Genomic DNA, 12997 nt, shown 5'->3' on the forward strand with positions numbered 1-12997 from the left:
GAGGTAGATAGTGAGTGAGTGCCTCCATCCAGGGGTCAAGGTACATGTGGCTTACCAGGGGTGGAAATCCACTGGAGTCAGGCAGCACCAATATGTTGGTGGGAGAGGTCAGTTCAGCTTACAGGGGATGGAAATCCATCCGAGACACGGCACCAAATATGTTGGGGGAGAGGCGTTGTGTATTTTCCTTGGTTCTTGTCCCACCACAACAAAGAATTGAAGGGCAGAGACACAGTAGTGAAGCAGAGTAGAAGTTTTATTTCAAATTACTTAGAGAGAAAGTGCAGGTGACCTCCTCAGAGAGAGAGGAGCGCCCTGAAAGTATGGGAAAAGTTAGTTACTCTAAGTGCGGGCGATCTCAGAGAGAGGAGGGCACTGAAAAGTTGGGGGTTCCCCCTTTTAAGGATTTTTTCAGGAGTGTGACAAAGGGCTATGATGTGGGCTTGTTAAGAGGTCTCAAGTATCTTTAATGAGACATTAAGTTTCTTATCAGTCCTCTAGGTAATTCTGCAAAATTAGCTTAACACAAGAAATTTACTGCTCTGGTCCCCTCCCAGGATAGCAGCTTCCTGGTTTGGGAGCATATCAATCAAGACTGTCCGCCCTTCCTCCAAGGTGGGCAGAGTTATTTGTTGTTTGCTAAAGTGTATGTTAAGAATCTTTCTTCTTAACTTCCTGGGTTTTTTCAAAATGCAATTTTGGCTTTAAGGTAGGATCTCCCTGTCTTTATTATGCTGTTTATAGGTGGACCTTTTAGCAGGCTAGAGTAAATCTTACAATGATCTAATTTACACAGTGAAGACATGGGCTGTGCTCAGATACTTCTGTTTATCTGGGGAATATTCAAACATTCAAGACCAAATTGCTCCTGACCTTTTGAGCTTTAACTGATTAACTCATTAATTCTTGAGTCTTTTCTGGCTTTCTAGTTTTAACTGGTAAATGAGTCCTCTCTAGAGGCTTTACTAACGTTGTTCTCTTTCCACCCCACTCATATCTATTTTCCTGCCAAACAATATCATTAGGTAACTACCTTTGCTGAAAAAAAAAACAAAAACACAGAAGTCAGTTCTGCCTGGCAAAAGGGGAAGTGGCCTACTCATTACATGCAAGGTCATACCTCAATCAGACTTAAAAACCACAAGCATATTTTTAACCTTGACCACATACTGAATTCCCTGTTTTTGGCCTGTTGAAATCCACATGAATGCAACAAAAACTGTCGTTTACTATTCTTTGGTCATTCCCAAGTTTTTAGAAAGAAACCAGTGAAAAAGTAGTTAACACTAAGCCAGGGAAAACTCAGAAAAGCTGTGAATTTTTTATAAACTAACAAAAAAATCTGACAAATGGAATGAATTTCCTAAGGTATTGATGCCGGGATTCTTGTTCGTGGGGTTGAAGAATGAACTTTGCAAACATTCAAGGTAGGAGACCAAGGCAGAGGCTTTTATTTAGAGATAAAGCAGTAAGACAGAGCTCCTGGCTCCCTCCAGGAGGGGACAAGAGAGTCCCAGGATGGTGGGTTGTCTAGGGGTTTTATAGGCAATTGAGACACAAAGGCTAGGGATGCACACCTGCTAAGTGGTCCCAAAATGTTTACCTTTGAATAAACACTACGTTTCTTATTAGTCTTCCTGGTTATTTACAAGAAATTTACTGCTCTGATTTCCTCCCAGGATAGCAGCTTCCTCCTCTGGGGGCATATAACTCAAGGCTGCCTGCTTTGCTCCCAAGGTGGGCTGAGTTATTACTGTCTGTTTGTTAAGAAACTTACTTTTTAACTAATTGGGTTTTAAAATGCAATCTTATTTTCAAGATGGAATCCTTCTTGTTTTTACCACATTGTTTTGGGCTTGATTGCTACATTACCCAGTTTGCAGATCATTTATTTAGGGCTGGAGGAAGAAAAGCAGTACCTGGGTAAAGTCAGAAAAAAAAGCTGGACACCCCAGCAGGGCAAAGCAAATCTCACAATGGGTTATCTTGCTTTGTTTTTTCCGGAGGTCCTCATCATACACTGTCTAGGCCATGGTCCCTGTCTCAGTATTAAAAATAAAAAGCCAGATGTGCTTTGAAATGCCAAATAGTCCCTTCCCTGTGTTAGGGTTCTCTGTGTTAATTTATTAATGTGAAGCTCCAGATTAGGCCAGAAAACAGTGAGAACCAGAATCCAGTTGTCATTACATTCAGACTTTTGGAAAACTCAAAATACATAGTTGTGTAAGATCCTCTGGCGCAAGTGTTCCAAACCAGTAGATCTGGATCAACCAGTAGATTGCCTGGTTCCCAGGAGGATGGCCAGGTCAGGGCTGCTCCCTGACCCTGCCTACTCACCCTGTTTTGCCCCAGGCTCCCAGCTGGGAAGAGGATTCCCAGCAGGCCACCCAGAGCCTCACAGGCCTGCCCTGGGCGGACGTTCCCGGCCCAGCCCTCCCCCGTGCCCGGGGTCTCAATCCTCTGCGATAACAAAAAGTTCTCCACTTCTGGGGAGGGCTGTGTGCCTGTACTCTGGAGTCAGAAAGCCCCACTCTTTGGGGAATTTCCAGATCTTATTGTTTGTTTGATTTCCTGAAAACTGCCTCCTGCCCCTAAAAACCAAAAGCTGTTTTGCATAGTTGTTTTTCTTTCCCTTTAAAGAAAAATTGAGTAAGATTTGTTTTGAGAATTTCACCTAGACTTCACTGGACACCAATGGTAGCGTGAAGTCAGGTGGAGAATGAGTTCTTTCAAAATTCAGTAAATATGTTATAAATAAGGAAGGAGATAGAGACACCCAGTATTTTAAAGCGTGTCCTTTCAGAATTATAACTAACGCTTAAATGGTATTAGTTGAAGCATATTATAGAAAACTTACGAGGTTTACATAAAAAACATGGGTTCTTGTCAAGTTTCCCCAGTGTGTAGTCTTGAGAAAGTTGCCACATTGCTCTGCTAGGGCCACCATAACAAAATATCACAGGTTGGGTGACTTAAATAACAGAAATGTATTTTCTCACAGTTCTGGAGGCTAGAAGTCTGAGATCAAGGCATCATTGTGTCTGGTTCATCCTGAGGCCTCCCTCCTTGGCTTGCAGAGGCTGCCTTCCCCCTGTATCTCCACATGGTCTTCCTCCTGTGTGTGTCTCTGTCTTCATTTCTCCTTATGAAGACACCAGTCCTAATGGATTAGAGCCTGTCCCAAAGATCTCGTTTCAATGTTAAGTACGTGTTTAAAGACCCTCTCTCTAGAACACTCCTACACTGCTGGTGGGAATGTAAGCTAGTTCAACCATTGTGGAAAGCAATATGGAGGTTCCTCAAAAAACTAAAAATAGAAATACCATTTGACCCCGGAATCCCACTCCTAGGAATTTACCCAAAGAATACAAGTTATCAGATTCAAAAAGACATATGCACCCCTATGTTTATTGCAGCACTTTTTACAATAGCCAAGAAATGGAAGCAACCTAAGTGTCCATCAGTAGATGAATGGATAAAGAAGATGTGGTACATATACACAATGGAATACTATTCAGCCATAAGAAAGTAACAAATCCTACCATTTGCAACAACATGGATGGAGCTGGAGGACATTATGCTCAGTGAAATAAGCCAGGCAGAGAAAGACAAATGCCAAACGATTTCCCTCATTTGTGGAGTATAACAATGAAGAAAAACTGAAGGAACAAAATGGCAGCAGACTCAGAGACTCCAAGAAGGAACTAGTGGTTACCAAAGGGGATGGGTGTGGGATGGAGGGAGAAGGGGATTAAGGGATATTATGTTTAGTACACATGGTGTGGGGGATCACGGGGAGAACAGCATAGCCCAGAGAAGGCACATAGTGGATCTGTTGCATCTTGCTGCACTGATGGACAATGACTGCATTGGGGTATGGGTGGGGAATTGATAATATGGGTAAATGTAGTAACCACATTGTTTTTTCATGAAAAACCTTCATAAGAATGTATATCAATTATAACTTAATAAAAAATATAAATAAATAAATAAATAATAAAAAAAATAAAGACCCTCTCTCCAAACTCAGCTACATTCTGAGATACTGGGGATTCCTACTTCAGCGTGGGACTTGGGGGTGGGGGTGGGGACACAATTCAGCCTATAACAGTTACCCAACTTTTTGAACCTTATGTTTGCTCATTATTTAAGGCAGAGAAGATAATAGTAATGGCCTCTGTTTTCCTGAGGATAAGCTGACACCATGTTGTAAAGCACTTAGCACTGGGCGGAGCTCAGGCAGTAGGAGCTGAGGTCTCTACCATCTTCATCGAGGGGACAGCCAGGGGCAACACACAAGCGCAAACCCAGCATCGCTGGATCAGAAATGGGGTGGGGGGAGCTGGACGAGAGAAAAAAGAGATGAAAATATGATTTCCACTCCCACTGCAGCCCCCAATTCTGACACACAGCTATCTCCAAGCAGAAGACCACAGAGCCCCAGGAAATTTCAGCAGAGGAGGGTCCTTTCGCAGGTCTGACCACTGGGACTCAACTCAAATTGAGTTCGGAATGAAGGCAAGAGAAGAGAGATCATTTCCTTTCCCTCCACCAAGGGCCTGGTGGTGCACAGGAGCCCGAGGCTCAAGCAGAGAAGGAGCAAAGGCCAGATGACCCTGAACCCCCTGCTCGCAGGCAGCCTGCCTGGGATGAAGCTTTACATTCAGACCTCGCCTGGCAGAGACAAAGGCTGGCCTGTCTGTCTCTGCTTCTCCAGGGAAAACAGCACAGCCATTAACCCAGTCACCCCTGTGGTTGTGACACCTGATGCTGGCATTGCAGGGAGCTGCTGAAGCAGCATTTCGAAGGCAGCCTCGAAAAGCCAAGCGAGAGGGGATGAAGGCAGTGATTCCTCACTGGGAGGGAGGTGGCCCCAAGAAAAAGCAACCAAGCATGTGTGTTCCAGAAAAGAAGGGAAACGAAGATCAAGCTCAGCGCCTCCCTGTCTCTCCTTCCCCCAGCCTTCTCACAGTGCTTGAGTTCAATTTATGACATGCCACACTGAAGAGACTGCCCATAGATTTAACATTGGCATTTCCTTCATGCAGTGATCCTTTGAATCCCATTTGCTGTAAGTTTCTTCGGACTGACATAAAAATGACCTTACTTTATTCATGAGCACATTATAATGAGCTATTTTTTTCCTGGGATTTGGTAAAACCATGATTAAGCCACACAGTTTTTGGACCCTCCAACTCACTGCATTTGGCCTGTGTCCAGGAAGAATGAGATAGCCCTAGAGGCTAGATTACAGATGGTCACACTCCCCATTGTCATGAGAAGTGCTAAGGAGAATGGCTCTTATCACAGGATTTCTCCCACACAAACAACTCAGACTGTCACCTGATAAAAGTCAAGGATTTGGTTATGGTTCAATGGGCCAATTTCAATAGGGTTGGTCTTTTTTCCCTTACATGGGTACACTTCATAAAGTTGTGTATAGTTGTCAGACTTAAAATGAGGTATATACATACATAAAAATTCTCTAGCACAACCAAAAAAAGGTTTTTGAGATTCCACATGAAAAAGAAAGGAAAGGAGAGAAGTCAGTTTAGGATTAGATGTTTACCCATTTTGCAGTGAGGAGCCAAGGTATTTCTTTCTCCCCACTGGTGCCATCAGGCATGAGTCCTGTGCAGGCCTCTCCGTGCACGGCCATCATTCCCGCTGTGGCCCAGCTCCACCCACTGTATCACAGGTCCCAGCAATACCACCTGGTAAAAGCAAAATCATGGCCTCCCACAGGTGCCATGCCCAATCCCTGTAAACTGTGAATATGTGACAATACATGTCAAAGGGACTTATGGTCGTGAATCAGCTGACCTCAAAATAAAGAGATTATCTGGGATTAAGGACAAAGGTGGAAGAGGTGGCAGGAAAGTCAGTGCCAGAGTGAGGGGCTGAGAAAGGCTGGACCAGCCATTGCTGGCTTAGAAGATGGAGGAGGAGGGTCAGTATGTGAGGAACGTGAGCAGCTCTGGTCACAGGAAAAGGGAAGAAAACAGGTTCTCCACTAGGCCCTCCAGAAAGCATCGCCCTACTGACACCTTGCTGTTAGTCCAGAGAAACTCATTTTGAACTCCTGACCTTCAGAATTGTAAAACAATACATGTGGGTTATTTTAAGCCACCAAATTTATGGTAACCTGCTACAACAGTAGTAGGAAATTATACACCACCTCTCCCTCCTGGCCCTCCAGACCTGAGAGGAAGCAGCATCTTGCTCTTGCTGATGGCTAGGTCTCCACCCTGCCCTTGTCTGGCTCTCTATCTTTTATCACACATGTAATCCACATGTGAGACTTCCTGATTGGTTGGTGACTAACACAGGCACCATAATTCAAACTGGTATTTAATCAAAGGCTGAGAGAAAAAAATCCTAGCCAATAAATTAGCTACCTCTACAACATAGATACTGTAAGGTCTAAAGATAATTTTCAAATGTCTCCATTTACAAATCTTTTCCAATAAATTAATCTGCATTTATACAGTCAATGTAAATGAGTTAACTGTTGTGTGCTTGGCATCTCTGATCAAACAAAAGAAGAACATAAATGTGGGAAGGCAAGCCTCTGTCTGAAGAATTTTCTTCCAAAAATGAAAAGCTCACACATCTTACTTCAGTGTCTTGCCAGATAAGCCCAAACCTGTCCCAAATAACCAGTGCCATCAAAAACACACTCACAGGTTGTAACCATGGCATTTTTCCCTACCAGGGCTTCATAGGAATATTAACAATGTGATCTCTTTGCCATTTTGGCAAAGGTAATGTTATGTGTCATGGTTAGTTTCTTTCCTAAGAGGCTTTAGGTCTACAGAGAGAGGGTTTTTTAAATGGAGTTAGTTTAGTTATTTAGTAAAGGCTGACGTGTTGAACACTAGGTAGAATCTGCTACATTACAGAGCATTTGTTTTAGAAAAGCTTTAAATAGCTCAGTTTCTTCTTTGTAGTTCTTTTAATGATAGTACTTTGTTTGAGAAAAAGCAAATTCACCAATTATAATGAAATACTCCACCTAGGAAAATGTTCCCTCATTCATTCCTTTTCACACAGCTGCTCTGTTCCTGAATGGACCAGAGCATTTCCAGACCCAGGCCCAGTAGGTGCTGTATTAGTTTCCTGTTGCTGCTATAACAAATTCCTACAAACTTAATGCCTTAAAACAATACATTATCTTACAGTTATCTTACAGTTCTGGGGGTCAGAAAACCAAAGTGAGTCTCAGAGAGCCAAAATCAAGGTGTCAACAGAACTGGTAATTTCTGGAGGTTCCAGGGGCACAATCTGTTCCTTCTCTCGTTTACCTTAGAGAGGCTTCTGCCATTCCTTGGCTCATGGCTCTGTCACTCCAGTCTCTGCTTCATGTACCCTTTTCTTCTGCTCTGACTGTACCTACTCTTCTCTTCTATAAGGACCTCCGTGGAAACATCATCCTACCTGGATAATCCATAAGAATCTCTGATGTCAAGGTCCTTAAGCACATCTGCAAAGTCCCTCTTGCCATATAAGGCAACATATTCACAGGTTCTGAGTATTAAGACATGAACATACCTAGGAGGTCATTATCTAGTTTTCCACAGTCCACCCCTGATCGGGTTTCCACAGATTCACACACATCCCACATGTAAAGTACATCACCCCCACGCCAAGGTCCCCAAAGGTCTTAACCCATTGTAACTTTAAGACCAAAATCTCATTCAAGTCTCATCAGCTCAAAAATCCCAAATCTCATCTAAATCATCCAAGTCAGATGGTGAGTCTCTGCATATAATCTGTCCAGCAGCAAAATTCCATTCTTCCCGTGAAATTAAAAATCAAGTTGTATGTTGCCCAATAAATGATGATGGGTTATGCATAGGATACCAATTATAGACAATGCCATTCAAAAAGTATGAAAGCAAAAGGAAGAAAAGAGTCTGTGGTCCCCAACCAATGTCCCAAGACAAGTAGGCAAACTCCATCACATGTCAGGACCTGGGAATGATTCTCTGTGGCTCCTGGCCCTTGGGTCTACCCTCTTCAAAGCTATCCTTTTTTCTAGAAGGATAGCACAAGTTTGCCACTGAGTGCTTTCATCAGCCTGCCTCCTACCTGTAGGGCTTGGGGAGTCCACCAGCTTTCTTTCCTTGCATCCTCTCTCTGTCCCTCTCAGTCCAAGCTGGCATGTTTCTGCTGATATAACATTCTCAAAAACATTATGGGCTATTTTTCAGCCTGCCACGGATAGCACTAACAGGATAATTAATAAAGGGAAGTAAATGTAACTTCTGGCGGATGGACTAGGCTCTCTGTTACAAAGTACTTGTACACAGAACACAATCAGTCAAAGTTCTTAAATGTGGGTTTGAAGCATGTTAGGTTTCTAAATCTCAAGCTAGACACTAGAACATGATGTTATCTGAAAGATCTTGCAACTGTGATGTATCTCCTTAAAGGAAAATGAATGAGCATTATGGAGTCAAATCCTGCTGCCCAGAGGGTTCTGATGATGACTAGAGAATGATCAAAACAGGAGGGAGATGCTCAAATTATAGCCGGAGGTTTAGGGAATTTCTCCTCCCAGGAAACTCATCTAAGTTCAGGATGGTAAATGAAGCCATGGAACCTGCCTCCTGGGAAACTCTTAATAACTTCTTCTGAAAGACATGGCATCCAGAGCTTTATTTCCTGAGTTAGAGCCCCCATTGCTGGCAAGTTGGACACTGAAGAAGTCACGCTCGAACTGTGCCTTCAGTTTCCATCCATTGACCCAGCAATAGGAAAAATAAGCCGGGAGCGACGCGGGCTTGCATACGGTCAGCTGGGCATCTCACAGGTACGTCTGGCAGTAAGGACAGAATGGCCACATCTTGGGAACCAGATACGTCCTAGAACTGGCAGCGTCATGTTTGGCTAACCCCAAAACCAGATTGACTTTCTCCCAAAGAATTTATCATGTATTTCGGTAAACCATTTGTTAGACGGAGTACAGAGTAGAGACAGACAGAATGGCCCTTCCACCCTGCCTTTCCATCTGATTTCCACAATTCTAATTTAAAGTATAGAACTGGGTTAATTTATAACAATGATAAATAGGCCCATTAGCAATCATGAAAATGCAAGTTAGAGAGAAAATGAGATGGCATATTAAACCACCAGATTGGCAAACATTTAGAACTCTGACCATACCAAGTATCACCTGGCATGTGTAGCAACAGGGACTCTGGGCCTGGTGTGGGAGGGTTCAGACAGAGGGGGGTGGTTGTAATTTAACTGAACTACTTTGGGAAACAATTCTGTGAAAGTTAAAAAGCAATACCATACAACCCAGGAATATCACTCCTAGGTATATACACTAAGTGAACCCTTGTGCATAGGCCCCTTTAGACATTTCAGGCCGTGTAATTATAATAGAAGAACTGCCAATAATCCAGGTATCGACTGGCAGGGAAGTCCATAAGTGCTTGTTATAGATTCACAATATGGAGTACTGTGCAGCAGGGGGTATGAAGAAATTATAGCTACACGCTTCCACATGGATGAATGTTAGAAGCTCAACAGCAAGTGAAATAAGTCATAGGAAAACACATACACGTAGTTTGATAACATTTAATAAATTTCAAATCAAACAACACATTATAGAAGACTAAGAAATGTAATAGAACCGTAAAGGAAAGGAAGCTAATGAAAATAAACCAAAATCAGGATACTGGTCAACTGGGCCTAAGAGAGCTAGGCATGTTCTATTTCCTCAGTCAAATAGTGAGTTCATGGGGGTTCAATTTATTATTAATATTTATCAACTTAAAATTAATAATTTATATTATGTATTTTTAAAGTAGTACCAGCATACAACTGATAAATTCTCCCACTGTCCTTTTATTTATGTATTCATTTCTGTTGAAGTATAGTTGACATATTACATTAGTCTCAATTGTACATGAGTGATTAAATATATATATTACAAAGTGTTCACCATAAATGTAGTTAACATCTGTCACCATACAAAGACATTACAATATGATTGACTATATTCCCTATGCTATACTTTCATCCCTGTCACTTATTTATTTTATAACTGGAAGTTTGTACCTCTTAATCCTTTCACATATTTCCCCCACCCCCCAAACCCTCTCTGGCAGTCACCAATCTGTTCTCTGAATTTATGAGTGTATTTCTGTTTTTTGTTTATTCATTTGTTTTGTTTTTTAGATTCACATATAAGTGAAATTATACATTATTTGTCTTCATCTGACTTACTTAATTTGGCATAATACCGTCTAGGTCCATCCATGTTGTCAAATGGCAAGATTTCATTCTTTTCTATGGCTGAGTAATATTCCGTTGTGTATATGTAACACACCTTCTTTATCCATTCATCTATTGATGAACACTTTGGTTGCTTCCTTATCTTGGCTATTGTAAATAATGCTGCAATAAACATAGAAGTGTGTATCTTTTCAAATTCATGTTTTGTTTTCTTCACCTCCCACTGTCCTTTCAAACTTAGGGTTTGGGGGAATCCTTCCCCTCCCACCACTGGATAAAAACACCAGCAGGCCCCATGACTTTGCTGGTCATTCCTATGCCACAGAAATGCCCACAGTCATCTTACACGTCACAAATCTGAAATGAGAATGTCTTCACTCTTCATTCAGTGCTGAGATCTGTTTCTCTCACTTCCTCCAGCTGCTTAGCCTTTATCATAGGCCCACTACCTGAGGTCAGCTTCTCTCTACAATCTCCTCCACTGCCACCCCCAGAGCTGCTACCAAATTCTCCTCTGAGTTGGAGCAAGAGGAGTGAATAGGAGGGAGGGAAACAGAATGCTCTAACTTGACCAGCAAGATCATAAGCTGACTTTGAGCTCTCTGATGTGGCAAATCCTAGAATTGACTCCTTATGGATCCTCTTGGGGGGTTCCTGCAAGAACCCAGCTGTGACATCCCTGTGGTAGGCGACGCACACTCCTCTTCCAGCCCATGCCCTGACTTGGCCCCTGCTTCCTGGTGGTTCACTGCGATTCTCTGTCGGAATGCTCTCCGGCCCAGCTCTCTCGCCTCTCCATCTCTGGGGCTGGGGTAGGGGTCAAACTGTAAGTATGTGGAAGGTCCTTACCCTGAGCCTTGAGGCTCACACCCTCTACCCATCCTCTGCCCCTTTTCAGTGAAGAACAGGGTGAAGAAATCACAGAAGAGTTTTCACTGAGGAATAAAGTTCAAAACATCCTCCAACATGTAGATATGCACAATTTGGGTGAGGAACCCAAGAGGTATTGACCGTTTCTTGGTTATTTCCTTTAGAAAGTTACATCTTGGGTGTCTGTTTCTCAACTGACTTTGGCATTTAGTATCTTCACATTTTAATGCCTTAGGCAAATATTCTAATTTAACCTATGTTGACAGGTGTTATTAAATATTTCACTTTTCATGTGCAAGGAAGCAACCTTATGATAGATTATAAGACCCATCGGCTTTTCTCTCTCAGACCTGTCTCCTTGGGATAGCACCTTGGGCTCGCAGCTAATCCATCCTTTTTAGCCCTACCTCGGCTGCTTCTCAATGGCATCATGTGAACACAGCCACAAGGACAAGCACCAACTATGGACCCCATTATAAAACAGGAATGTTACCTGCTTCTCTATGGTGTCAGATGGATATGAAGTGAAAGTACTCCACAAATATTATTAGTTTTTACTCTTCTGATGATAGCACTTCCGTGATATCATCAGAAGTTATACTCCAGAATAAAAACTGGAAGGCAGGATCAAATTATGTTAAAAAATAAAGAATCGGGAGGAAGGGCATGTTCAATAGGTAGTCATCATGCGCCACCTGCCCCAGTGCCCCCGGTCCACCGCCAGCCACTGCCTTGCCTGGGGCCCATGGCACCAACCTCGTGGAGCCAGAGCCTCTTGGCGGCAGCGGCGAGAAGGTGGCAGCTGATGTGCAGTTTGGCCCCATGATATTTCCTCCAGGTCAGTTCCAGGTACTTTCAGTGTTTACCAAAGAAGATAACCAGTGTAATGGATTCTGTAGGGCATGTGAAAAGGCAGGTTTAACTGTACAGTTACCAAGGAGGCCCAGGCTGCCCTTGCCTGTTTCCTGGACAAACATCATGGCATCATCATCACAGACCACAGAAATCCCCGACAGCTGGATGCTGAGGCGCTGTGCGGGTCTATCAGATCATCAAAACTCTCAGAAAACACAATTACTATTGGTGTAGTATACAGGGCGTGTAGAGAAGAGTCCTCTGTAATGCCCCTCATCGCTGCCGGCTTTACAAGGAGGTATGTGGAAAACCCCAGCCTCATAGCCTGTTACAACAAACTGCTCCAGCTGGAGTTTGGAGAGGTGCGATCACAGCTGAAACTCAGGGCCTGTAACTCAGTATTCACGGCATTAGAGAAAAGTCAAGAAGCGAAGGAAATCACAAGCGAAGACCACATTATACAGTGTGCAAATCCTGTATTCGAAACCATAGTGGGCTATCAGTCAGGTGAATTAATAGGGAAGGAGTTAGTAGAAGCACCTATAAATGAAAAAAAGGCTGATATGCTTGATACTATAAATTAGTGCATAAGGATAGGCAAGGAGTGGCAAGGAATTTACCATGCCGAGGAGAAATATGGAGATGACATACAGCAAAATGTGAAGATAATACCTGTCTTTGGACAGGGAGGAAAAATTAGATGCTATGTATCCATTATCAGAGTGTGCAATGGCAACAGTAAGGCTGAGAAAGTAACTGAATGTGTTCAGTCTGACACTCAAACAAATGATCAGTCAGGCAAACACAAAGACGTGAGAAAAAACTCATTAGATGTCAGAACTATTGCCTCTCAAGCAAGTGAAGTTGCCAGCCGGAGACACACTCTTCCATGGCCTGGACAAATTTCATGATGATAAAGGCACCCCATCACCAAGGTAATCGATATCATCAGTGCAGCCAAGGAAAGCAGCCCCATGCCTATGACAGAAGCCTTTGACTGTGTGCCAGAAATCCTAAGGACCAC

The 12997-nt window shown here is 43.0% G+C and overlaps 1 protein-coding gene and 1 pseudogene across 1 annotated transcript in view; one reads left to right on the plus strand and one right to left on the minus strand.

Annotated features, from left to right (window-relative positions):
* CLVS1 (clavesin 1) overlaps positions 1-12997 on the minus strand; it is a 158320-nt gene that overhangs the window by 51408 nt on the left and 93915 nt on the right. The gene's annotated exons all lie outside the window — the stretch shown is intronic.
* LOC118923568 (high affinity cAMP-specific and IBMX-insensitive 3',5'-cyclic phosphodiesterase 8A-like) lies at positions 11904-12779 on the plus strand (annotated as a pseudogene).

Source organism: Manis pentadactyla, chromosome 3 (genome assembly GCF_030020395.1).
Source record: "Manis pentadactyla isolate mManPen7 chromosome 3, mManPen7.hap1, whole genome shotgun sequence".
In the NCBI taxonomy this organism is placed as follows: Eukaryota; Metazoa; Chordata; class Mammalia; order Pholidota; family Manidae; genus Manis; species Manis pentadactyla.